The following is a 25,280-nucleotide window of genomic DNA, read 5'->3' as shown; positions in this document are numbered from 1 at the left end:
CTCCCTACCTCTGACTGGATGTTGCAAAGTCAACATCACAACAAATAACACGGGTAAAGTAAAAATTCTGATTAGGAAACAAATTCCTTGATGCTGCAGCTAAATCTCTCCTCAGTTTCACTTATATGCAAGAGCAGCATTCCACAAAATCAACAAAATCATCAGAATTATTTCAGTGTAAAATTGCTGTGACGGAACAATGCATCCCATTTACCACGAAATCAACTAGTGATCAAGACTTTCAAGGAAGCACATGTCTATGTTAGATAGAATAGATAAAAGTCTATGTTTAGACATAGATAAAGTCTATGTTTAACCTGAAATTGAGTATAGTGGAGGGAAAAGAAAGTAGAAAACTGAGGTGTAGAATGAGGAAGCCCAGATGTTTTTATTTAAGCTATTCTTGACTTCAAAAGCTGCAGTAAAAGCCTGAAACTTACTCACAGGATACTTTTATTCCACACGAACTGGAAAAAATAGTCCATCTGACTTTTTTTAACAATCAGAAACATTGACATTGTGCATCCCTCAGATTTTTTGAGAGAAAAGTTTTTTCCATTGGAAATTTCATGTTTCAAACATTTAAAAGAATTTTAAGCATATTTTCCATTTAAATTTGATATTTTGAGCTAAACCAGCATTTATTTAAAATTATAAAGGGTCCTGAAATTAAAACTTTTTGTGTAGAACTATTTCATATAAAATACACATTTTGGTAAAATTTTCTCCATATAAAGAATTTTAGAATTAAATCTGATTGTAGTTGCTTTTGTAGGAGCTGGCTTACTTTTAAATCGTAGTTTTCCATAAAATATTAAATTTCTTGTTTTACTTATCTCTCTGAAGTTGGATGAATATTGCAGACAGTTTTCTTATCTCCTTGAAATGCTTCCCTGCCCTTAATTTTAAGCAAGTGCTTTATTGAATATATATTAATCTTCCTCTTCTATGGTTGTTAAAAGTTCAGCTACGATTCCCTTATTTAAAGAAATATAAATTCTACTAATGTTGACCCAACAAAGTAAACGTCAAGCATTTCTGAAAGCCACTGAGGAATTTTGATAGCTGTGCTGCATTTCCATTGGTTGCTGGAAATAACAGAACTGAAATGAAATTTTTATCCTGTGATCTTTATGATAATTAAACCTTTCCACACTATTTTAATATGTCAGCTTTAAGGTCATTGACTTTCACCATCTCCTACTACAACTAGGTCAGATTTTAGAAAAAAAGTAGAATTATAATCTGTTCTTGGGAAATACCTGAGGCTGCAGGATTCATCTTCACATATTTTTCATGTGTCTCACCTGCTTCTCTTTCAGAGCTACAGCCTAGGTCTCTGTTCTTAGGCATATGGACTTTAAAAACGTTTCCACATCCTTCCGGGGCAGATCAATTCTATCTTGATGATTATTCTTGTAGAGCTACATTTGCGGCTCTGCAACACCCACTTTTAACAAAGACAAGTAGCGTAGAAGACTAAGGGCTGTTTGTTATGTGTTCCTTTTATTTCAATCAAATACTGCCAGAAAGGTAACACTGTAAGAAAACACAGCTGTAAAGCTGTTCAGAATCAGTTAAGAGCTCCTTGCACTTAAATAACTCTCTAAATGTACTCGCGGAAAACAGTGAACTATGTTATACAGACAGTAATAGCCAGAATTTCTCTTTAACACAGGAAATAGTTCATAGAAAAGCTGCGCACATGGGGCTTTTCTGTTAATATGAAAGTGATTGAATAGCTCTGCAACTCCCTAAGCACCTTGTAGTAAGTTAAGAATGGATGTAGGAAATGGTTTGAAAAGTTAGAACAGATTTTCACCCCATTATTTTTCAGCACTATCTACTCCAACCTCAATTTTCTAACTAAGATTAGAAATGAACTTGTCAACATTTCACAGGATAGATTATTTCTAGCCCAAGTGGAAATCTTGTGAGATAACTTGTTCTCTTGCTTCATCCATCATTAGTTTCACAGCAGACATTTACATCTACTAGGTCATAAACTGTGTGTCAAATAAATTTGTTGGCTGCAGCACAGAGATTTACCTGCACTAATGATTCCACCCAAAGGAATGCAGAGAGGTATCACTCCTTGTTCTGCAAAATTAACTACTGCGCTTGTACATGAATATGAACCAGACAACTTGACAAAGGACACAGACATTTACATTGCTTCTGTGTGGGAATGGAGCAGCCCAGGGACTCTCACATTATTTTCTCTGATCTTATACTATAAATGTTCAGTTAGACATCAACATTAAGATAAATTCAACACTGAAATTCAAAATATTAAGGAATCACTATAAATACGAAAGTGACTGTGCAGACAACAGCACACTGTAATGCAGCAATCTGCTCTCTCTGTGCTTTCAGAATCAAACGAGATTACTTTATTAAAAGAAATGCATCTTCAGTTCTATCTATGCCTCTTAGCAGAGCAGAGGTTAGTTAAGGTATGAGATCTAGATTTCATTCAAGGTTGTGTGTCATCAGTAGAATATATCTCATTTTGAACATGGTATTTTTATTTCTAATTATACTGAAAAGTGCGTAGCAATTAATGAGAAAAAAATACTTTGAAAAAAAGAATATGCAAACCTTTTAGAGACAGAAGTGATTGTATTCAGTGGCTACATCAATTTGTCTGAAAGAGCAACTCAAAACAGCATGATCTACCTTTTCTTCTGTCACCATTTCCTACCTCTGCCTGCCTACCTCCTCTAGCCAGTACAGTAATGACCAAGGAGGCTCTGGTGCATGAACCTCCCATTTTTGGAGAGGCAGTACCAGCTAGCCTTGAGGCTTTGCTCATAGGTTTGCTGCCAAAGCAATCTGAGAATCTGGTCCTGAAGACAACAGTTGCCTTTAAACAAGCTTTATAAGTGTAAGCAATGAGTATTCATACCCTAGAAATATTTCAGTACTTCTCAGTATACTTGCCCTTTGGATCCTTTAAAAAGTTTTATTAGAGAAAAAAAAAAAAAAAAACAAACCCAAAACCAATCAACCATTTTGGTTCACAAAAACAAACGCCATAAACTAGAAGCTTCAACAGGCACTAGCTCAACCCATGAAAACTGGGAGTTTGACGCTTTCTGTTGCAAATCTAGGACCTGTGTTTCAGGTTACATCTGTACTATAAAATTAAATAGCACCCTTCCCAGACACCAGTATTCAGTCATCTCTTGTATTAAATTGTTAGAGTGGTTCCTGGCCTCACTTTTAGCCCCAATTAACTAGTACTCTCCCATGCAATTTCTAGACATAGGTAGAGAAATGACATGAGCTAGAGACCATTAGAAATTGACATTTTAGTTGTGACCCCTCCACTTTGCAGCATAAGACCCAGTGAAAGAGAAGGGTTCCAAGTACCTATAATTAAGTATTACTGACGCGGCCTCTGAGTGCGGGCTCCATGTCAGAAAGACTGGGAACCAAGACCTGAAGCTAAGAAAACTCTAAGGGCCTCTGTAGCTCAACAGCTGATTTTCTAAGACACGTTTTATCACATGTTCTTCCACCCATCTTTTTGAATGGTTGCAGAAACCGAGACATTCCTTGAAAAATCCACAGTTGCTTGACTTAAAATTTTGATTGAAAAAGGGTGTCATTGTGTACTTCCAGACCAGCTGTGCTTTAGACCAACCTTTAATGGAAGAAATGGTAATTGAAATTAACGTACAGAGAAAGAATTTGCACAACAAATATATAATTTATACCCAGACAGAGATATGCATATAGGGAGATCAAGATGCATTTTCTCCTTTTTCAGATGGCCCAAAGTATATGGGACAGAAGAGGAAGGCCAAGTGGTAGATGCAATTTAGAGAAAGCCTCTAGTCATGTGATTTATATTATAAGTGGACACCAGCAAAGCTAAAGCTAATCTATCTTTCTTTTATACTCTTCCATCTATCAGTCCTATAAATCTTCCTGCTGCATACTAAAGGCATTTTAATGAAGTCATATGACATTTTTTACATCATAGACTTCCTTTTTTCTTTATATGTTACATTAATTACATGTCATCTCCTCCATTTTCCCCGCCTTTAGCAATGAAATGTGAAAAAAGTGGAGAGGAAAGGACAGTTCTTAGTTCTGTTCAGTTCTGTGCCCAAATTGCACAGCTATAAAGAAGAAACTTCCCAGAACATTGAACACAAACTGAAATTAACTTTCAAGGCTAGTAAAATATTAAATGAAAGTCTGGGTCACACATTTTCCTTTTCCATAATGGTATTAAAAATAATTTGCTTGTGGGGCTCTCAGCTGCATTTGGATTTTCTCTTAGCATTGAAGTAATTGGAAGCCTTTCTTTTTGTACAAAGATGACAACTATTGTTAATGCTTCATACAGAAAGAGACTCTTGTTGAATAGTATATGAAATTGCTTTGTTCAACCATCTCTTCTTTCGTTAAATACTGCTAAAAGTAAATTAGGCTATAGGATGATATAAGCTATCATTCTTACCATTCAGTAACAGAAGTGTCAGGCATTGTCTTGCTGGAAAGTCTCTTACAGTTCCCCAGGGAACTGGGTTGGTGTGAGGACAGGAGACAGCTAAAAGGGGAAATCCTGTCCTGTCCATACACCCGTCACAAAACTTTCCTTCAGGGTCCTGGAGACAGCGGTCTCTCCCTTAGCTGCCAAACGGATGCCGATGTGCCTCACAGCTGACATGGAGCACTGGCCTGCCTTGTTTTTTGTCTGCTTGCTGCCATCCTTGCATCTCCTGCCCCAAGTAATGGCACAGTCACTGGGCAGACCTTCCTGGTCCCTTTGGGTGTGAAACCAGCAGCGCTCCATGTCCTGCCCAACCTGCTGGCGGAAGGGGAGAATGCTAATTTTGTGGCCTCTTGAAGACTGCCCATGGATTCTTCTGAGAATCACCGAGGCAAAGGGCTCTGGAGTGGACGCTCGTGCCGGGGCACCCTCGCTGAGGCGGCAAAAAGCGCAGGGCGAGAGCGGGCAGCCCAGCCCCCCGCCTGGAGTGGGAAAGGGCGAGCTGCTGATGTGGGGCAGCTCTAACACAGCGTGGGCAGGGCCAGGAGTGATGGTGGCCAAACCCCCACATCTATAAAAGCAGCCCCCAGGGAGCACGAGCGACCAGGAGCGCGGCGACCAGGACGGGCAAACAGGCCGTGGTGCGGCAGTTCGCGCGAGCAGGGCTTGCGGGGAAGGCCAAGTGCCCCCGCTCCTCGCTCCAAAGGGAAACTCAGGCAGTGGCCATCGTCCTCCCAGGAGAACACCTGGCAGCTATGGTCACCACCCGCCCGAAAGCCGCCGCCAGAAGGAATGCGGGGACCCAGATGGAGCTCCTGCACAAACACGCAGCCGTCCAGGCTGCCGGCTGTGGGGAGTGCCTGGCCTGAGCCTGTCGCTTGTACCGCAGGGCAGCGGAGACGGCAAATGTCTTTGGTGTGAGCAGGGAGATGATCTGCTCAGCCTGGTGGCAGAGCTGAAGGAGGAGGTGGAAAGGCTGAGGAGTATCAGGGAGTGCGAGAGGGAGACAGACTGGTGGAGCCGCACCCTGCCCTCCCTGGGGCCAGGGCAGCAGGCGGAGGCCCCACAAGGAACGGAGGATCCCCTGCCCTCTTGCCGGTGAGCAGAAGGAGGGGATCCAAGAGACCGGGGGGAATGGAAACAGGTCCCTGCCCAGGGAGGCAGGCGAATCCCCTCCCGGCCTCCCTCACCTTCCCAGCTGCCCCTACACAACAGATATGGGGCTCTGGGAGTTGAGGGCCAGGCAAGCGGGGAGGGAGGTGAAGGCGAAGGTCCAGCCAGGGGGTTGCCGAGGGGCAGTCAATCAACCCCATGGATTACGACTGCCCCTGTTAAGAAAAAAAGGAGGGTAATTGTGGTGGGTGATTCCCTCCTGCGGGGAACTGAGGGCCTGATCTGCCGCCAGGACCAATCCCACAGGGAAGTCTGCTGCCTCCCTGGGGCCCGGGTTAGGGATGTTACTAGGAAACTCCCCAACCTCGTGAGGCCCTCCGATTATTACCCGCTGCTGGTTGTACAGGTGGGCAGTGATGAGATTGCACATAGAAGTCCTAAAGCAATGAAGAGGGACTTCAGGGCACTGGGGCGATTGGTCACAGGATCGGGAGCGCAGGTAGTGTTCTCCTCAATCCCGTCAGTGGCAGATAAAAGTGCTGAAAGGAATGGGAAAACTCACCTGACTAACAGGTGGCTCAGAGGCTGGTGCCATTGGTGGAATTTTGGGTTTTTTGATCATGGGGAGGTTTACATGGCACTGGGCCTGCTGGAGGCTGATGGAGATCAGCTGTCTCCAAAGGGGAAAAGGATTCTCTCCCATGAGTTGGCGGGACTCATTGAGAGGGCTTTAAACTAGGTTTGAAGGGGGAAGGGGATATAAATGGGCCCGCTAGTGAGGAGCCCAGGGGCAGCATGGCAACATTGGGGGTGAAATCAATAGCCCGGCTCAAGTGCATCTACACCAATGCACGTAGCATGGGCAACAAACAGGAGGAGCTGGAAGCCCTTGTGCAGCAGGATGGCTATGACATAGTCGCCATCACAGAAACGTGGTGGGACGACTCTCATGACTGGAGTGCTGCACTGGAGGGCTACAAGCTCTTCAGAAGGGATAGGCAGGGAAGGAGAGGTGGTGGGGTGGCTCTGTATGTTAGGGAGTGTTTTGGCTGTATAGAGCTTGACAGTGGTGATGACAAGGTCGAGTGCTTATGGGTAAGGATGAGGGGGAAGGCCAGCAAGGCGGATGTCCTGTTGGGAGTCTGCTATAGACCACCCAACCAGGATGTAGAGGTAGATGAAGCGTTCTATAAGTGGCTGGCAGAAGTCTCGCAATCGCTAGCCCTTGTTCTCGTGGGCGACTTCAACTTGCTGGACAACTGCTGAAAATACAATACAGCAGAGAGGCAACAGTCTCAGAAGTTCCTAGAGTGTGTGGAGGATAACTTTCTGACGCAGCTGGTAAGTGAGCCTACCAGGGGAGGTGTCTTACTTGACCTGCTGTTTACTAACAGAGAAGGGATTGTGGGAAATGTCGTGGTTGGAGGCCATCTTGGGCTTAGCGACCACGATATGATAAAGTTCTCGATTCTGGGCGATACCAAGCGGAGGGGCGGCAAAACTGTTACCATGGACTTCCGGAGGGCAGACTTTGGCCTCTTCAGGACCCTGGTTGGGAAAGTCCCTCGGGAGGCAGTCCTGAAAGGCAAAGGGGTCCAGGAAGGCTGGACCTTCTTCAAGAAGGAAGTCTTAAGGGTGAAGGAGCGGGCTGTCCCCGTGTGCCGTAAGAACAACCGGTGGGGAAAACGACCGGCCTGGCTGAATAGGGAGCTTTTGCAGGGACTCAGGGAAAAAAGGAGAGTCTACCGCCTTTGGAAGAAGGTGCAGGCAACTCAGGAGGAGTACAGGGATCTTGTTAGGTCATGCAGGGAGGAAATTGGAAAAGCAAAAGCCCAGCAAGAAGTTAATCTGGCCAATGCTGTAAAAGATAATAAAAAATGCTTTTATAAGTACATCAGCAATAAAAGGAGAGCCAAGGAGGATCTCCATCCCTTGCTGGATGTGGGAGGGAACATTGTCACCGAGGACAAGGAAAAGGCTGAGGTACTTAACACCTTCTTTGCCTCTGTGTTTAACAGCCAGACCAGTCATCCCCAGGGTATTCAGGCCCCTGAGCTAGAGGATAGGGACGGGGAGCAGTACGGAGCCCTCATAGTCCAGGAGGAAGCAGTTAACGACCTGCTATGCCACCTGGATGCTCACAAGTCTATGGGGCCAGATGGGATCCACCCGAGAGTACTGAGGGAGCTGGCAGAGGAGCTCGCCAAGCCACTTTGCATCATCTATCAGCAGTTGTGGTTAACAGGGGAGGTCCCTGATGACTGGAGGCTTGCCAATGTGATGCCCATCTACAAGAAGAGGCGGAAGGAGGACCTGGGAAACTACAGGCCTGTCAGCCTGACCTCAGTGCCAGGAAAGATTATGGAGAGGTTCATATTGAGTGAACTCAACAGGCAAGTGCAGGTCAACCAGGGGATCAGGCCCAGCCAGCATGGGTTCACAAAAGGCAGGTCCTGCTTGACTAACCTGGTCTCCTTTTCTGACCTGGTGACCTGCCTGGTAGATGATGGAAAGGCTGTGGATGTCATTTACCTGGACTTTAGCAAAGCTTTTGACACCGTCTGCCATAATATTCTCCTTGGGAAGCTGGCAGCTCATGGCTTGGACGGGCGTACTCTTCGCTGGGTAAAAAACAGGTTGGGTGGCCAAGCCCAGAGGGTTGTAGTGAATGGAGTTAAGTCCAGTTGGCAGCCGGTCACGAGTGGTGTTCCCCAGGGCTCTGTTTTGGGGCCAGTCTTGTTTAATATCTTTATCAATGATGTGGATGAGGGGATTGAGTGCACCCTCAGTAAGTTTGCAGACGACACCAAATTGGGTGGGAATGTCGATCTGCTGGAGGGTAGGATGGCCCTGCAGAGGGACCTGGACAGGCTGGATCAATGGGCCGAGGCCAACTGTATGAGGTTTAACAAGGCCAAGTGCCGGGTCCTGCACTTGGGTCACAACAACCCCATGCAACGCTACAGGCTTGGGGAAGAGTGGCTGCAAAGCTGCCTGGCTGAAAAGGACCTGGGGGTGTTGTTTGACAGCTGGCTGAACATGAGCCAGCAGTGTGCCCAGGTGGCCAAGAAGGCCAACAGCATCCTGGCTTGTATCAGGAATGCTGTGGCCAGCAGGAGCAGGGAGGTGATTGTCCCCCTGTACTCGGCGCTGCTGAGGCCGCACCTGGAATACTGTGTCCAGTTTTGGGCCCCTCAATACAAGAAAGACATTGAGGTGCTGGAGCGTGTCCAGAAAAGGGCAACGAAGCTGGTGAAGGGTCTGGAGCACAGGCCTTATGAGGAGCGACTGAGGGAACTGGGGTTGTTTAGCCTGGAGAAGAGGAGGCTGAGGGGAGACCTTGTCACTCTCTACAGCTACCTGAAAGGAGGTTGTAGTGAGGTGGGTGTTGGTCTCTTTTCCCATGTAGTTAGCGATAGGATGAGAGGAAATGGGCTCAAGCTGCACCAGGGGAGGTTTAGATTGGAAATTAGGAAAAATTTCTTTACGGAAAGGGTGGTCAAGCATTGGAACATTCTGCCCAGAGAGGTGGTAGAGTCACCATCCCTGGAAGCGTTCAAAAAACGTGTAGACGTGGCACTTTGGGACATGGTTTAGTCTAGTCTACCCTTGAGTGGTTTAGTGTGGACTTGGTAGTGTAGGTTAATGGTTGGACTGGATGATCTTAAAGGTCTTTTCCAACCTAAACAATTCTATGATTCTATGAGGTTGCAGAGGCTGTGGCAGAGACCTCCCAAACTGCTTCTTTCTTGGTGCTTGAATCCCTGCAGATCACTCTGAGGGTTGGCTGGACTACTGGGCTGCTGGGGAAGGGACATCATGGAGAAAAGCACATGTCTTGTGAAGTGTTTCCTTTGGGAAAGGAAGCCCTGTTGGTGGCAATCCTTCCCACTCCTCCCCCTCAGCACCAGACTTGTGGATTCCTCTATGGTAAAATCCACACTGCTGCTTTGCAGGTGCAAGAGATTCAGACTCAGCTACAGGGGAATACAGCTGTGGGAGTTTGGATATTAACTGTGGAAACTCCTAGTGTGGTTTGTGCCATGGCAGGCATGAAGCTGGCTGTCATACGAGCATTTCATCTCACCAAAGCCAAACTATAGACGCAGGCAAGTGTAGTCTTCCTGTAAGAAGATCCTTTTAATTTAATCAAGTTTTCAAATGCTCTGTTTTCCACCCAGAGAACAAGATTTCTACCTGACAAATACTTTTTAACACATGGACCAGCTAATTCTGCACATGCAGAAGATTAACATTGCCACGAGGGTATTGGAAACCAATGGAAAAGTACGTCAGATACTTTCTGCTACCTTCAGGAAAGGAAGCCAACTGTTTTAATGTAAGTTTAGTCACACAAAAAAAAAAAAAAGTTCAAGCATGGACTCTCATATGATTCCAGTCCCTGATCACACTGTACTTTCTCATTGCTGCTATTAATGGGAAACAGAACTGGTTCCTGAGTTACAGCTTTTTTCAGACAGTGAGGTGTGCAAGGAGGACCTTTCATTCTCTGCCTTCTCTTGATCACAATAAAGATGCTGTTTACAAAAAGAAAACAGAGCACCTGCCTTCTTTCAGATCAAGCAGTTATTATTACAGGGCAGCAGCCAACAAAGTCTCTGCTGCTTTTCTTTCGTAACAAAAGATAGTTATTACTATGAGACTCAGACAAAGCTTAATGTTGACTAGAAGTCTGAGTTTCTCAGCATTGCAATTAGCCTCAAGGAGCAACATTAAACAGTGTAATGGGGATAGTGTATGAAAGTCCCTCATCTACCTCTTTCAATATGATTTCAATACAATTTCAATATGATTTATTCTAGGAAATATGCCCTGAACCTCAGTAATTTTCAACTCTTATTCAAAATATTTTTTTTCTCTCTTCTAATACTCCGCTGCTTTCTCTGCCCCACAGCCTTTTATCTAACTCTCCTACTAATGTTAGCTTCATGCTCCAAGCAATAGTTTTTCATGACAATTGAAATTTGTAGTATACAAAAGAAGTCACTGTTCTCATTGCCCCAACCCTTTTGTCTTTCTTACTATTCTTCCTGCAGATGGTCAACTTTATTAATGCAAACACGGACAAGAAGTATTTTTCCTAAAATAACTATCACAATAACAATATTTTGCCGAAAATTACCAACATTCTTTTGTCTGCATGTTAACCATATTTCTTGGACATTCCAACAAAATTTGCTTGCATTTGAAGTGCATTTCCTCATAATTTTAAAAAGTGAATATTCCCATGGTTTTCTGGGTGGCACAAGCAGAATGGCTTCCACAGAAATGCTTTCTAATACGCAACTCATTCTGCATGTCGCAGCAGCCCTGGGGTCTGTCCTGGTTTGGGCAGGAGGGCCCAGCAACCCCAGGGGCATGGAGTAGAGGCAGCATGGGACAGTATAGGGCAGAGGATGTGGATGGGCACCTTCAAGGTATTGTTTGGTGGAAGGGAAAAGTGTTTCTTTCTGAAAAGTTGGCTACTGTACCTGCTTGTGCCCCTGGGTTTTGTTGGCATAACAGTCATCACTGAGGGGTAGGTACATTTTTGATACCCTGAACTTTGCTGTCAAAACCTTCAAGGGTAGGTCTGACCTTGAGGGTATTCCCACAGGCTAGAGACTTTCATCCAGGCTGACAACAGATCAGAGAGGAATTACACTGTAGATTTTGCTGAGTCTTGAAAAATGATGTCCGCAGATCACAGGAGGCTGGAGGGGGAGACAGGAATGGACCTCTGGAGCCCCAAGTGCACTTCCACCACTTTCCACCACTATTCCTCTTCAAAACATGCCTGATTTTATCCTTATTCTTTGTCCTGAAATCTTTCCTCTGTTCTTCACTATTCCTCTCTTCACAGTGATGTAAGCTTTCATCTTGACCCCACCTCACTTCAACAAGCTCCCTGTCCCAAAAAACTACTTTCAACTACTTCCAGCTGTTCAGTTCTCCTTTCTATATACCCTCTTTCTGCCCATGATCTTCATGTTCCAGGTTTATCTGGATTAGGGGATCTATAGAGGATGTTCTTTTCAAGCTCCAAATATACTTTGGAATTGCATAGCACAAGTCTCATAGAATTTCCCTTGAGATACAGTAATTTTTTCAGGGCCAATTTCATGAAAATTTGTGTCCCAAACTGAAGGCTTATAGAATCATAGAATGGTTTGTGTTGGAAGGTACCTTTAAAGATCATGTAGTCCAATCCCCCTGCCATGGGCAGGAAAATCTTTCAGTAGATCTGGTTGCTCAAAGTCCCGTTCAACCTGACTGTGAGCACTTCCAATGATGGGGCATCCATAACTTCTCTGGGCAACCTGGCCCACAATCTCACCACCTTCATTGTAAAAAATTTTGTCCTTGTAATCCAATATATGACATATTAGGGTTCTGAAAAGTTTTGTCGTTGTAACACAACTGTTGGAAAACACTATGATGGACAGCCACAGAATTAGCTCATATGTTTTCATGTAAAAACTTTCAATATTCCCTTAACACTATCATAGTTTTAGTTTTATAACATAATATAGCATAATGTAAAGGAAAATGCCCTGTGACACTCAGTAACCTAAAGTCTACCATTTTTATCCACAGGTCAGGGTTGGGTTGAATAAAATGACAGCGAAAGTGGAGATAATGCCACTGAAATTTGGCACACATTATTGTGGAGGTGATTTCCAAACAAATGATATGCCAAATCCAATATTTCTGTATTAGCAATGCTTCGGTTATAGCCATTACTAACTGTCTTCCATTGCCAGTGCATGAAGTTCCCCAGTGGATTCAATTTGACAACCAAACTACAACAGCATAGAAGCCCATTGCAAAAGCAGGACATATAATAATTGGAAATACTGACAAGCTTCAAAACGAATGATATGCAGTGTTGTTTTATTCAGGTGTCTTTGGCATTTCTGCAAGGAAAATATAAAAACAGTTGATAGGAATAGAGAAAATGCAATATCTTGTCAGAATGATGGTTCATATACTGTAGTTTTCTGCCTCCAGCTGCCCCAGATGCTTTGGAAGGAGATGCAAGATCCTCAAGCTAGTTAGAAACAAGATTATTTTACCTCCATTCTCTTATCATCTCAGCATGATTCTCCTCCTAAAATGCTAAGTAGTTTAGGATTACGTTAAGTCCTAAAGCATGTTTTATCTTTCCTCCTATTCTGATTTTGTTAGTACCAAACTTTTACTACCTGGAACTGGAAATCGCCACAATTTCAAATAGCCTTGCTAACTACATAGAAGTCCAATTACTCTGTTATTCTTACTAATATATCACATTGGTGTATTTTTTTAACCAAAAAAGGGTGTTTCTTAACAAGAAGTGAGCTCTGTTTTGTCCTTATAATGCACCCCACCCTTCACCCCTCAAACCCTTTTTCAACCACTATTCATTTTACCCATCAGTAATAACCAAAATCATAAAAGTCATGTCTGAAACCATTTCTCTAAATATAAAACATCATCCTCCTCTCTGCAATTCATTGGACTTCTGCTGTTTACGTCTGTAGATTTACATTTGGTCTTGCATGCAGGTATAGTTTATATGCTGCTTCAGAGGTTCTCTCGCAAGTGGTTTGTGTACTATGTTGTCCTGGTTTTGGCTGGGATAGAGTTAATTTTCCTCCTAGTAGCTGGCATAGTGCGGTGGTTTGGATTTAGGATGAGAAGAATGCTAACACACTGACGTTTTAGTTGTTGCTAAGTAGTGCTTACACTAGTCAAGGACTTTTCTGTACTGCAGTTGGCATAAGAAATATAGAGCTAGCTAGACAAGATAATGAACACCCATTGGACATTCTCTTCCTCAAAGGGTTTATGGGCTTATGTCAGATTCCTGTAAGAAGTCCAGAATCCTTATTTTTGTGTTGAGTCTCATTGGAAGCCATAATGTTTCTTCTGCAACTTGGTCATGAAGAACAGACACAACCCACACCCCACACACCCCCAATTAAAATTTTCACCCAGGTTGCTAACCCCTGCACAAAGTTTCTGCATTTTCCTTTTCCCTCATATATTTGTACATGTGTGCTTGTGTGTGAAAATATTCACAATATAAGCATATATTTTCAACTGGAACAATTTTTGTTAACCTTTGCAATTCATCTTTATCACAGTTTCTGAAAATAGAAGGCTGCAAAGGAACACTGAGGGATATTGAATTCCTGAATCTGGAGTTAAATTATTGCTGTTGAAGTGGATGCTCGAGTCAATTGCTTTAATATAGCAAACAAAACATTCCTTAGTCTCAGAAATGTAATATCTGAAATTGTTATCTATGATTATTGCTAAGGGAAGACTGGTGCCATAGACCTGTCTTAAACCTCTGAAACTGTTAGATTCTTTCCTTCTTTTTCTTTTCCTTTTTTTTTTTTTTTTTTTTTTTTTGTCCCCTCAGTGCAATGAGACATTCCAGTGGCTGATCAAATGAAACAGCTCTCTCTTCTAAGCTCACCTGGAAACATTAATCTTCTGGACATACTGCATAAACCACTAATCTCATGCCTGTCATTTAAAATGAGGAAGGGAGTACAAGGAAAGATGCCGGCAGACTTTTTAAAGCCTTAGCATTGTTATTTTAATTCATTTTAGGTCTAAAAGAAGATTGTTAAATCTTGCATTGCACCAAACAAAAATGGCTGGAAGAAAACACTGGGCTGAATGATCCCTCTGAATAAAAATGAATGTGATTCAACACAACATTGCTTCAGCACACTGTCTCCTAATCTTTTTGCTTCTTAATGTTCAGCTCCTTATCAGACACTGCTGACATCATGACATATTTTTTGCTTGAAAGCAGAGGCAGAGATGCAACTAAACCCTAAAAATGTTTATGCTGGCCTGATATGCATTGGTCCAACAGTCTACAGCTAGCTGTGCATACCTTCACTGTGCTGTAACCTCCACCTTACAATCCTTTCCCATAATGCTTGATACTACTTATCAATCTTATAAGCATTTATAATTCCATACTTCAAAATATTTGTACCTATTTTCCAAGCAACTAGGCCAGAATGGAAAAGCAATGATCATGTAAGAAAGGAGACAACTTTGGATGTGAGTTTCAAAAGCTGTCACTGTTAGTGTAAACTTCCATTTAAGTCTGCGATGAAATAAGATTTAGGTCAGTGTTGTTACTTTTCACTCCTCAATCACACATTGTATAATAATCATAAAACTTGGGTTGTTTGTTTTTGGTTTTGTTTTTGTTTTTAACTTACTGAGGTGGAATCTAGCAAACTAAGGAAGAACATTGTGGCCTTTTACATTTGCCTCTTGCTCATTCACAGGATCACTGTCAACCTGAGCTGCTTTATTTTAGGGAAAAGAAAAAAGTACATCCAGCAACAAAGCCTCCCAGGGACTCAGGATGTCACAGCCTGTAATGGAGGTATCCCAAAAGTCACAATGGGAAATTCCAGCTGATTGTGTGAGGTTAGCAGCTGTATTTATGGAAAAAGTGTTATACAGATAATGGCTTTGTACTTGAGCACATGGCATTGTGTTATCTGTACTGTCCAGTCAGTATGCTGCATGCAGAACTGCATTGCTGTCTTAGCAGCAGCCAGCTACATGCCATTCCCAGCTCATTTTCCCAGCATACACTTTTATGCAGTGATCTACAAAGAAATGAAAATAACACTGAGAAACAATAAATTGTAGTAAATGTGTTCATTACTTCATTTTATGCCATTCACCAGGATACTGAGTCACCAACATAACGTCTCCAGGATCAATAATGAAAATTACCCCTTTTTGTGGGCACCCTGTGTTCTTTATTTTGGTGTTATCCCCCAGAAGCCTTTTTTTCACACTTTAAAAGAGTTCTAAAGGCTGAGATTAATAGAAAAAAATCATGAACCAGAACATGGAAATGCTTCTCAGCTTCCGCTTGTATAAGCAGAAGCTGGCCAAGATCAAGCGTCAATTACCCACCAGAAACCCAGTGCTCACTTCAAGATATTCCCAAGTTCTGATGTGGGAGGGATGCATCACTATTTGGAGCAGATGAATGTTTTCTTCCAGCACAGTTATTCATTGAGGTTTGTCTGGAAATAGAGGCTGTTCTAACTGTTGTCCTGTTTTCAGCAAGTAACCCAGAAAGGCCCATCTTTGTTTTACTTACAGTCAAATAATTAGTTTAATATTTGACTCCTCTCCTAAATGAAAACACTGCTCAAACCTACTGCACTTACGAGATCACAGTTCCCCAAATCTGGCTCAGATAATGAAAGTCTTTAAATCCCTCTCTCCAGGAAGTGCAAAATAAACATGCCCACAAGTTATTACATAGAATAATTAATGTCTGGCTGTACTCTCTAAATTAAAGATTGTGTGTTTTGTTTCTCTGATACGTGTTGCAGTTTTGGGATGCTGGGTAATACAGTTGAGTATGAAGGACTATCCCCAGAGAAAAACAAAATCCGCTTGCAGATAACAATGACTCAGTTTTGGGTTCAACAGGTTCTTCAGCATATGCTACCTCTGGTGACACATGCTGACAAGGACGATCATGATGGATGGTGCACAGCACATTTTTTTTCTGCTAGGATGCCAGCCAAAACTGAAATGGTATTGCTGCCATGGCAGAACAACGAGCAAGGGCAGGCGCAGTAGGGATTAGTACTGTCATTGACATAGACTTCAGCTGTCAGAGAGGGGTACAGCCTGTTGTATAGTAGATGGGGAACAGGAGGGCAAGTGAATTAAGACTAGCCCATTAAAAATATAAATATTCCACTCAGGTCTCATAATGCTCATAAACTGGGTGTGTCCTGCTTCAGTTCTGCATTTCTCTGTACCTCTGATTGCTTCACAGGCAGCTCACATATGAGTCTGTGGGTTGCCTGTGAAAAGTTTTCTGGCATGTGTGACAGTGTATTACAGCAGTGCAGATGCAGAAATTATCTAGCATGGCACAGACATCCCCGAGGACTCTAAGGACTAAACTGAGGTCTTGATTTTCACAGAGGAGTATGATGAAGTTTTATGGTACATGCATGTAATCTTGCATTTGCAAAACCTGAATGCATTTTTCATGCATTATCAAGACAGCTAACTGTAGGAGCATTTCTCTATGAAAAGCCTCCCCCATACACAGATTGCCAGGTTCCAAGTTTTTCTAATCTAGGAAAAGTTCTAGCTATCACATCTTTAGCTGAACTCAATTATATTTAATTCTTTTTAAATTGATAGAAAAAGTAAAAAAAGCAATCAGTGTACAAAAAACATAAAGTGCTGGAAAAAGTACCACGTTAGAGGTGTAAATATACTTTATGTGCCAATATATCTTAAATATTAATATTTTAAATTTTGAAACTCTATTTAACAAAATTTTGCAGTTTTACAGAATGCAGTATCTGCAGAATAGTATGGGAGCTTTCACTAGTCTTTGCTTTTACTGATTGTACTAAAAGTTAAGTATGAATATCTATTCTGATATAGGATGATACTGGGAGAGAAATGAATCACAGGTCTTTTGCTCATATAGGCACTTCTGTAGTTCAGTCACTGGCATCCCAGCAATGAAAAGAATCTATCCAAAGGTCAAATACAAATTACATTTATGTGTCCCAGAAAATACACCTTGGCACCAATTTTTAAAGTTTAATTTAAGTTAAATATACAGTGAGGGTTTTTTTAATAAAATAATAAAATCTTTTATTCTACTGTTTACTAGGTATATTTATGTTTATTTACTCAATAAATTATTTCAATGGCTACTATTTTATCCAGCAATAGATACTGTACAAGAAACTTGCAGTGTTAAATCCCTGTATTGTGAAAGGAGGTAGGAAGCTAAAGATCCAAACTTCTGTCAAACAGGCAGTGGGGAAGACATAGCACTGTTAACCAGTGGGTAGCATAGCCAAAAGACTGCATTTTGGAAAGAGTTCTTTCAGTCATTAATCTAGGTATTAATTTCTGCACCAGTATTAAAAACCAACCAAACAACAAACCAAAACGGAACCATAGAACCAGCTGTATTTTGGGAAGAGCTCAACTTCTATTTACTTTCAAAATTCAGCTGCTTCTCCCTTTCTTTCTCTTACACACATACCTGCAAAAGTCAGCACCTTTCATTTCCTTTTTTATTCCCAAGAACAGGACTCGTTGTATGCCAATCACTTCTGAAAAATTGGTCTTTTCTCTTAGTGAGCTACATAAAAGCCTAGCTTTCTTACAGGCAATCCATATTGTGAAGGCTGAACACATTTGACAGGCTGCCCTGGAAATAGCTGTATCCAAGACTGTCATAAGCAAGGTTGTATTGGGGCATGTTCTTTCATATTTATTGTGTCACCTTGAAATAAATGGCGCCTCCTTGGTATGCACGGGACTCCACCTTTCATACCCCACACCCATTTTGGCATGCAAACACTTGAGCCACATGGACCTCTGACCATCCAGGAGCAGGCACCCGTTCCCCCAGACTCATACACACCACTGTGGTGTCGGCGCGGTCCAGCAGTATCATGCCATGTCACTGCACGAGATAACACACTGAGGAAGTGTTGGTGTGTCCACAAAACCAGGAACATTTCATACAGGTTTCTCCAATGTTAATTGAAACACTGACTTACTGACGTTGTCACTGCATGACACGGTTCAGTAGTAAACCCAGTATTTTTCTCAAAGATCAACAACAGCTGCAGCTTCCTTTTACTAAAATGGCCATACCTGAGTTACAGTCCAAGATATGAAATGGTCAGCTGTTTTAAATTATAGCATCAGAATTACCTCTCTACAACCAGGCTGTAATTTTGTCAAAACTAAAAATACTTTTGGCAGTGCCACAGTTTCTATTTGCCCCAATGGCTCCACCTACTGAACAACCAAAACCTAAAGTCTATAATTTAATTTGTTAAGTATGCACATCTCTGAACTAATTACTCCAAAAGACAAATTTTCAAGCCATCAAGAACTAATTAAAAAACCCCAAACCACCTTTCTATCTTTTCCTTCACTGTCTCCTTTGTGGCTCCATATGAAATTGGAAAAATAATTGGGAAAAATTTGAATATTGCAAATGAAATTGATTACTGTGCCCATCACTATGTGATAACACAGATATGGTCAACATAGGTTTGTGAGAAATTCAAGGCGGCTTTTGTCCCTGGGGTGCATCTGCAGTGAGCCTGTGCTACCATGTGGAGCTGAATAGTCCAAACCCTAAGTAGGGAAGAAAGCCGGCTAGCCAGGAGTGCTGTCTTAGCTCAACTTCCGACACTGGGAATGAGAAGGACATCTGTGGAGCTGTTCCTACTGTCCATTTCTGAACCTCATGACTCTTCTCTTGAGTTCTCTGGGATGTGTGAAAGGTGTCATATGGCTTTATTCCTACAGTCATATCCGAGCACTTGACTGTATTAATGTATTTTGTGCTTTTGGATTTAGGTTCTCCAACACCAAGGGAGATGGAGTCAGAAACCAGATTTTCTTTCTTTCAGCTCTAATTCCACTGAGAGGAATTATGGCTGCTACCTGAATTCTTTTTGGATTGTGATTGAACTGAGAATAGCTTTCAGATAAAAACTCAAATCTGTAAACACTCTGGAAAGAAAATGGCAATCAGGATTAGGAGTTTAATGATTTACAATGAGGATTCTATCTTTTTACACAGTTTCTTTGAGTTTCTCATGCACATATAATTTCTTGAAACAACGTTTTGTCCTCCGTCACTTTAGCTAGAAGCCAAAGGGAGAGTTTGTTATCTTTCTTCTGGGAAGGTACTGAAGAAAAGCTCACTGCAGCTATATGCTGGTCTTTATTTGCATATCAAGACTCTTAACATATGACATATATCAGTGTTCCTGCCATTCTGAAAAAAAAATTAGAAACAAGGTAATAAACAGAAGGCTTTGTGAACAGGAGATTGAAAAGGAAAAGTAGGGAACTGCTGGCTTACTTTTTCCCTTCTAATCATGAGCAGCCTGTTGCTGACAGTAATTATTTTCCTCATCTGAACACCACTGATCTCTAAATTCCATCTTGAACATACTTTTACTTTATCTGTAACCTTAGATAATAATTATTAGCATGGTGACCAGAGAAAAGGACAGAATCTTCCCAAATGGCACACTGCTTGTACTTGTGAAATTGAAATTTAGCTAAGAGAGTTTTGATGTTGCTTTGTTTTATCAAGTTTAGGCATTTATTCTTGCATTAATATTTCTTTTTAAAGAAACAGTAATCAGCTAAACAATGACTGTGTGTAGGGTTGTAAAACTGACATAGAATTAAGAATATTGTTACTTTAACTACCAAGAAATAGGAAAAACCCCACCATATTAGTAATAAGATCTAAAAGGTGTAATGGTGGTGGGAAGAGACAGAGGCAGTCAAGAAACAGAGGCAGTTCAAGTGCAAATTCATCCACTCTACTGTATGCACAAGATAATAAATATGATGAAAATTATCCTATAAACTTTGCTAAAATGTCCACATTTAGCTAGTCTTGCATAATCTAAAATATCATCCCTCATGAACATAAAAATGGCCTTTATGTGCTGTGGTCTTATCAAACACTTCAATAAAGCAGTTGTGAGTACTATGCTAAATCACAAAGTAAGACTAACTATTCTTACACACTGCAATGATCACCTCTTTCTACCATCTCAGCAGTGGAAGAAAGTAGTGTATCAGGAAGAAAGGAAAATACAGTGAGTTATCATAGAAACTATCATTCTCTAGAAACTCCGTAACAGTAAACAGGAAGGAGCAGTAAATAATTACAGAGGATGAGAAATACCACAAGAACAAAGGAATAAAATATAAATATTTTTATTATTGACCTATATCCAATTGCTCAAGTATATGAGCTATGAATAAAAACACAACCTCATGCTGTGCTAAACTGCCATTTCCTGCCAACCTGCTATGAAAAATCCTCAACAACATAGATATGAAAAACCTGTTTTAATTTGTCAACAAATGTAAAGTGTGGATTTTGCAGCTCTGAGCTTAGTCATCAGGAATACAATGTACTTGACCAGTGTAACTTTTTTCTAAATGTTGCCTTTTCACACTTTAACACTGCATCCAGTCCTGTCAGTCCCACTTGCATCACGTTCAGGCTGAGCTCTGGGCATGTTCCTCCTGACTGCATGGATGCCCCTTGTGCTATGACTTAGCACCTTTACTAGCTGATCTCCTTTTAGTATCCTGCAAGATAAAGCCACTGACATGCAAAAACCAAACATGACTTATGTTCTCATAAGAGAAATGTCACAGATTATATATTGCCCTGTAATTTTCTGACAGTAAATGAATAATTACATACTGTAATCTTGAACATGTTACTACTGAAAATACTAAGATTTCAAAATAGTTGCCTAAATACATCCAGTATTTGCATATTTTACTTTGAACATAACAATTATAACATTTAAATTGGTTAAAATAGGTTTTTTTTCCAATTTTGCTTGAAAAAACTTTACATGTCAATTAATTTTCTCATGTTTAGTGCCTGCCTTTGTGCATATTTCACTATGAATGTAACAGATTTATATCCATCTCTGATTCCTATTCAATATAAAGAAAAATAAAGTTAAGATGTTGTAGGGAAATCATGTCTTTTGTCTCTCTAAAAATAGGTTCATCAGGTTGAACACTTACCTTCATCTATCACCAATAAGACCACCAGCAAAGTATGTAAATTTGGAATATATAAGTGCTCTGAATATTTTTGCAAGGAATTATTATTTCTAAAATATTTAAGATAAAAATAAGATCACAGTACCTAAAATCGGAGGTTTTGAGAAGGAAACAAGGGAAGGCCTGAGCTAATCAGTCTTCACGGGGATATTTAATGAAAGAGAGGACAACTGATCTTCTACAAGGGACAGAGAATACCCAGATACACTTGAGGTACCTTAGATGAGCTGTAACACAGTTGTAATGTTGATACAACCTTGACTGAGAAGATGATGATTCTTTTTCTGTTTACCACTCAAAGTGATGCTGAGCGAGAAGCAAACTGGGAGGTTGAAAATGAAACAAGAGGGCATGGTACATGGAAACTCATAGACTGTGGTTATGCTTATATATTAAAAATATACAGCATTTTCAAAACTGGTAAGAGTCACTTAGAGTGTTACTGTTCCAGTACTTTTCTTCAGTACTGCCATTTGCAAAGAACATCATAAAAGCAAATATCTGTAATTTTTTCTTGAACTTATTCTAATACAATTCTAAAACAAGAAAAAGAAATAAAGAAATAGTAAGAATTCATCATAGTTGCAAAATCACGATCCTGAGAAAAAGCCAAAACCAATCAGCTGTATGAAGTGTTGTCTGGGAGAAATTTGAAACCATGTGAAAATATTCAATTGATAGATTCTGCCCTCAGAAAAACTTGGTTTTCTAAAGTCACTGTATCTGAAGAGGATAGAAAACAATTTGCAATATATGGGAAATCTACCCTTCTAATGCAAATAACCTGCAGAAAGCCACATCACAGTTAATTTCTTAGTCAAAACCAGTTATATCTAATTTCAAATTTCTAGCATGATAATTAATTGAAAATATTGCACTTTTATCTCTCAACACAAGTTGCTATGCTAAACAAGATATCTGTCTTCTGATCACAGGAATAACAATTGTATCGTACAGACAGGAGAAAGCTTTTGCATAGTTTGACTCCTGTGCTGGTGTCAAATTGTATGACTAATATAATGACTGTGCTATTTCTAAGCAATTTGGATCTCTGCTGGTAGGATTAAGCAAGCCAGAAGGAGCTTCTGAGACCATCAACACAACATTGACTAAAGGCAGAGCTCAGGCAAAAAGGAGAGATACGATCTGCGGGATACAGGGGAGCCACTGTCGACTCCCACCCGTGAACCGAGAACACCACTTTCCTCTCTCCCACTTGAGTTATGAAGTGATGCATAGGTCTTACTTTCTCATCCTTCTTCCTCTTCCACATCTCTAATACTTCCCAGTACTGCAATGAGGTTCTCAAAGGAGGAATCAAATGGTCTTCCAAACCGAAGGACAGATGCATAGCATGTTCCTTGCCTCTGCTGCTACACCATCTCTGATTAAATTCGTAGCTGACCCAGAGCACCCATCTGTAAACACTGGTGAACTGGTAAACACTTTACTCCTAAAACAGAGACTCCTTTACATCAAATGGACACCCCATGGAAACTGTCAGCGTGCCCCAGAAAAACTTCTGTCCTCAGAACTCCACTGGAACTCCAGAGAGGGAGAATATTTGTTGAGAAGGAGCATCTGAGCATATTGGCTTGGAGACCTGATAGAGGATTTTGTCTCCTGCGCCGGGTGTGTTTATCATAGATGGCTATGTTCAAACAGGAAAAATTGCATTACCCTGGAAGCACATGGCTCATGATAAACACCTTGTACAGGGATTCTGGTGATAAATACTGTCAGCGCATATCTGCTACAAGGGGGATATCTCCTTAAGCCCCAGCTAGCAATCAGCTTAGTTCTGGTACAGAGGGATTAATACATTCACAGGATTTTGTACTAGCCAGTATAACTAGAAATGGCACAAACTGGAGAAATCAGCCACAAAACATGGAGAGAGAGAGAGAGATATCTCTATATAGCTTCATTAATTTAAAGATGCATACAACAAAAAACCCATTTCTGATCTTCTTTTGTATTAACATAAGCATGTGTTTTACTTTAAAAAAAATCTACAATTTCATTTCTCAAAATCCATATAAACTTTTGGAAGTATGGAACCAAATTTTTGAGTAAACTAAAGTGGTTATAATCAAACTTCATTTGCATCTAACCTCTGAGGTGTCAGTTTGTTGAACAGCCTATTTTGGTGCTAAACATTTTAGCACTAAGCACTGTATATACAGATTTCAGGGTACATCCCCAATAAGATGCAGCAATTTTATACTTAACAATTTTAAAAGTTTATTACCTACCATCTTTACAAGGATAAAAGGATTATGTTATGTTTATGTGGGTTGTTTATCATCCAGATTAGCCTTTTGTTTTTTTGGCTAATGTTGACGGGTTTAGCACATGAGCTTTGGTGACACTCATGAACTTCACCATATATATCCAGGGCCTGACAGTTTTAAGATCTGTCACAGAGACTTGTATTCCTAAGTCCAGGGGACTCACAGTTATATTTCCATAAGAAACTTAATAGCAACACTTATCAGGATCATGGTAAACACCAAAATTACATATCTTAAAGGAGTTTAAAATTAATTTTTTTTAACATATTTCTTCTGTGCATGAGCAGAAGTAATATCTGGCAAAGGCCACATGCATTCAGTTTTGATTAAAACGTGCATCAAGCTAATTACTCTTTCACACAGGCACATCCTAAGCTTATCAATGTCCTTGTTTAATATTCTCTGCTTTCCTGACTAGGCTGATTCAATGATCAAAATAATTAACCAGCTTTGTGGCAAATCAAATTTGTACAGCTGTGGAAATGAAACAGGTGTGACCTGCATGTATTCTGGGCTGTTTTTTTGTCATGGGACTGCAGTCTCATTTTTTATTTAAGGACCTTGCCAGTAGTTATACATCACAAGGTAAGGCTATGATTTGTATGTCAAGGAAAAAAATAATGCTTATTACGTACCACACCTGAACAATATCGGTGCACTGATAAGGAAAGAAAGATGCCAGAAGGAGTAACTCATGTGTGTTGATGAAATCAGGGAGCATTAATTAGACACACACTATTTAAGACTATGTAGCAGCCTAACATGCCATAAAATTAAGAGCATGATAAATAGCAGCTTGATTGCACATCAGGAAAAAAACTGATGAAGTTATGCTCCATAATTAATGAATCCCTTCAGAGTACAACTTTCTTAGGCCTTATAAATATCACCTGAATTACTGAAGTAGCTTTGAAATTGTTCCACTGGGGAAATTAATTAAAATTGATGAAAGACATATAGGAGTTATAGCTATCTTTAGTATTTCTGGGTTCATTGCATCCTGCTGAGTTTCCAGCTATTTGAGCTATATTTCGGATAGAGAATCCCTGCTCCTTGTAGGTAGAGCTGCAAGCTGAAGAGGAACATAGCAGAAGTAATGTAGATTTATAATCTTTCATTAAGTCAGCTTGCGCTGTTCCAATTCTGTGAACTTTTTTTGCTACGTAAAGAGAAAAAAAAGAGGACACTGTGCAGATTACCCCCAAATCCTCTCAATGAGGACATTGATATAGCTGCAAACGTGTGATCTCCTTCCAAGGAAAAAACAGGGATGCTGTTTCCTTTTCCAAGATGGGATTCAACTCTGTTTTCAGAGTCAAGAAGGGAAATGTTACTTCTCCAAAATGCAAGTTTCTGGCCACAACAGCATAATGCTTTCAGTACAGAATGGAACTGAGCTCCATTTCCTCTCTTCTCCACCATTCTCTCTTTTTCCCTACACCTGACTTATTGTAAGACACATAACAAGAAATGCAAATTAATGCATAAAAGATCAAACAGCATTTAATTATACAGAATAGTTTGGAAGAAACAAGTGACAAAGAGTTGCTTTGTTAAAGTAGTATAAATAGAAACAGATTGTTACTAGGAGAGTAAAATAAAAGCACTTTTGAGGTACGTGCCCTATATCTTACTGGAGTTACAGAAAAGTTGTGAATGATGCAATTCAATGGGAGGCATCTGGGACAAGGCTTGCT

The 25,280-nt window shown here is 40.9% G+C and overlaps 1 protein-coding gene across 1 annotated transcript in view; it reads right to left on the bottom strand.

Moving 5' to 3' along the window:
- The window catches only part of RALYL (RALY RNA binding protein like), a 195,693-nt gene that overhangs the window by 60,756 nt on the left and 109,657 nt on the right, over positions 1-25,280 (bottom strand). The gene's annotated exons all lie outside the window — the stretch shown is intronic.

This window comes from Pelecanus crispus, chromosome 2 (genome assembly GCF_030463565.1).
Source record: "Pelecanus crispus isolate bPelCri1 chromosome 2, bPelCri1.pri, whole genome shotgun sequence".
NCBI lineage: Eukaryota > Metazoa > Chordata > Aves > Pelecaniformes > Pelecanidae > Pelecanus > Pelecanus crispus.
Note: the sequence above shows the minus strand (reverse complement) of the source record. Positions and strands in the feature narration are given on the sequence as shown.